The sequence below is a fragment of the Hippopotamus amphibius genome, chromosome 3 (genome assembly GCF_030028045.1).
Source record: "Hippopotamus amphibius kiboko isolate mHipAmp2 chromosome 3, mHipAmp2.hap2, whole genome shotgun sequence".
NCBI lineage: Eukaryota > Metazoa > Chordata > Mammalia > Artiodactyla > Hippopotamidae > Hippopotamus > Hippopotamus amphibius.
The window spans coordinates 50,373,103-50,376,467 of record NC_080188.1 but is presented as its reverse complement, the minus strand read 5'-3'; positions in this window follow the sequence as shown (position 1 = coordinate 50,376,467).

Sequence of the window (3,365 nt, the reverse complement as noted above, 5' to 3'; positions counted from 1 at the left end):
GAAAAGAAAAGAGGCTTAATAAACGTTCTCTCTTGCTCTCTATGACCTAGGCATTCGTGCATAATAAGATTATTCATGTGAATCAAATTGTACTTGTTCTCCCATTTGCATGGTTTTAAGTAAAAGAGTCAACAATAACAAAAAAAGTGACCAAAGGTTTCATATACTCAAAAACTTTAGTACACTATAGTGTACTAAAGCATTAGGGCAAGCATCTGGTTGATTTTCCATCACCAGAGCCCTAAGCAGTGTTATGTCCCACAATCCCTACTTTTATTGCTGAAAGGAAGTACATAAGTTAAAGTTTGTTAAATAATAGATGTTATAAGGAATTTTGAAAAGTTACGGACTCCCTCATAACTTGTAATAAAGAGGCTTCATAATAAAGAGGCTTCTAGGAAATAAATACTTCTGATTGTTCTTTTGGCATCCACGACAATTTTGTGTCTTAGTAAGTAAGTGTGCCCTACTTAGTAACATTCCCAGTGAGTGCCACTTCCTTTAAAAAGCGGCAGAACGATTAGTACGAAGGAAAGTTGAGAAAGAAGAACCAACACCACAGAAGGGCTCTTAGGCAAATCAGTCTAGGGAGATGTACATTTAGAACTTGAGGATACAGATTTTAAGTCCCTTAAAATCACCTATTCCTGTATATCCCTGTGAAGTACTGAAGTATGAAAAACAATGATCCATGATATATTTTCCACCACTTCATACATGTTTTTTAATTTTATTCTTTTTCTTATAATCAGGGAGTCAGAAGGGGCAGGGTGGAAAGATTCGTTTATATCCAGTAAGCATCTAAGGCTAAAGTGTCACAGCTTTTGTGTGCCTAATAGATTAGCCTCTTTGTCTCAACTGTTTTAAGTTAATGGGTGGTAGTAGTACATAGGGGCTAAGCCCATACATTTTAGGTTATACCTAGAGTCATACTCTGAAGCACCTACTTTAGAAATATTTAAATAATTGCATATACCCTGCTTTATAAGGATGACAACCATATCAAAATGATATATTCATGAAATAACCTGAGAGTCATTTGTCAGCTCGTGGTAGAAATCCTGAGTCACAGAAAGTCAGTTTAGGAGTGAAAGTGCCTAATAATGGAGGAAACTGTCAGATGTTACAAAGTCAAATGTTTATGAAATTTGTCTTAGGTCCTCTCTATCCTCGTCCAGAAAAATATATATATCGTTTTTTTGGTTACTGATTGGAATTTTATTTGAACACCGAAAGGAAGTAGTTTCAGAATAAAATTGGACATCCTGAATAAAGAAAGAAGACTGTATTTGTAGCTTAAAATTATGTAAACCAGTACAATTCTAATTGGAAAACATTTTGTTCACTTATGTTAAAAAACAAGTTCCTATCTGATGAGGAAAAAACATAATAGTGGCTTATCATGGAACGTAAAGCTTTTAGAATCACTCTGTAATTCATGGCTTATCCCTGAGAATTCAAAGCTTTATAAATTATAAACCTTTTCCAGGACATGGTACACACTGTCTTATGTACCTCAGACAGGGCTAGGCTGAGGCATAAATGAATTTTCACTTTTTTACCCTGAATTCTTCTGGCTTAAGTTGTACACCCCTAACCTACACTATAATTCCTTCAAAATGACTTACACTCAGATCACTTTTTAAATTCCTTTTCCCCTTCTGTCCCCACTTCTCATAGATAGGTAGATAGATGATAGATATAGATGATAGATAGATAGACAGATGACAGATGATAGATGACGATAGATGATAGATGATATAGATAGGTAGATATAGATAGATGATAGATATAGATAGATAGATGATAGATATAGATAGATAGATAGATAGATAGATAGATGATAGATAGATAATAGATAAATAGACCCTACATCATAGCTGGTAATAAGCATTTTTAAAAATTCACACAAAATTATAACTGGCAGGCTTGCTCCTCTAAAGAATATTTATATTTAACTCAAATGAATCTCTGGTAGGATAAAACCTGCTTCATCAATATTCTCATCCTGTCTACTGGAAGATCTAAACTAGGGCTCTATGGTGTGTCCTGCCACCTTGGGCCACAGTTTTCAAAGGAAAGGAAGAATGCATTTCTTATTGTGAGCAAATGAAGGCATAGACTACTAAGAAGCACTGTTTGCCTTTAAGACCTGAAACTTTCTTTTCTGCATCTTTCCTACAATTCTTTTTCATTCTTCCTCCTACATCTTCAACAATTTTAATGTCCCAATTTATATACCTATAAAATAGGAATAATCATGGGGTTGCCATAAAGACTGTAAAGTTGTTGCTAGGGTTAAGTAAGATAATTCATGTAAATTACCCACATATCCAGAAAACATTAGGTGCACAATAAATATTGGTTCCAGTTACTTCCCTTCTAATTGGTGAATAAACATTTCAATAAAACTAATAATCCTAATACAGAACTCTACATTTGAATACCATTTTACGCAAAAACTATTTAGTGATCATAAGCTGTTTCTGTCCTAGTGTCTTCTCCATTCTCTTCTGATTCATCTCTGAGTTTATCTCTGAGTGCAACCAGCCAACAGCAGGTGTGCAAGTAAAAGCAGAAATGAATGAAATGAAAGGATTCACAAATGAGCAATAACTGAGCCAATGAAGATTACACAAAATCCCGCTTTATATCAAATCATATTAAAACAAGAATCCTTTACAATCAAAGAATAAATGTTATTTTAAGAAGAAACATTCCAGTGCAGTTCTATGCCAACAGTAAAGTACTATTTTCCCTCTGTTTTCAAATCTAAAAGCCAAATAATATTATCTTAATGTTTCCTTGCACAAAAGGTAAAAGTAAAGAGGTTCAAATGACCAAGAACACTTAGCAAGTCTTTTAATGAAGATGTGTTTCTCCAAATATAATAACAAAAACTCATTTAAAGTAAGAAAACATGATTACTAGTGAAAACCAGGACACTGCAAACCTCGTTTTCACTTTGGAAATAAAACTAAAATACTATTTGAAATGTTTTAAAAATACCACAGTAAAATGTGGTTGTCATACGTGTTTATGCTTTTGGAAAGGGGTAAAAATGACTACCATTTCGTTCTTTGTGCAGAACAGTCTGTTTTGCCTATTAAAAAAAATAAATGAGCAATAATCTCTAAGAAATCATCTTGACCAGCATTAATGACTAGTGTGATAGTTAACAGCCTGAGGCATAGCCAGAGGCCATTAAGGCTCTGGGGGGGTGGGGGGGAAGGTTGGGGGATTGTGGTTTACCAGTAATTAACCATAGTTATAAATCAAAACTTCCTAAGAAGAGAGATAAAAGTTACTCTGGATTATTCTATCTGTGTCTATCTTTTCATATACCCTTCCCCCACCTTTTTTAG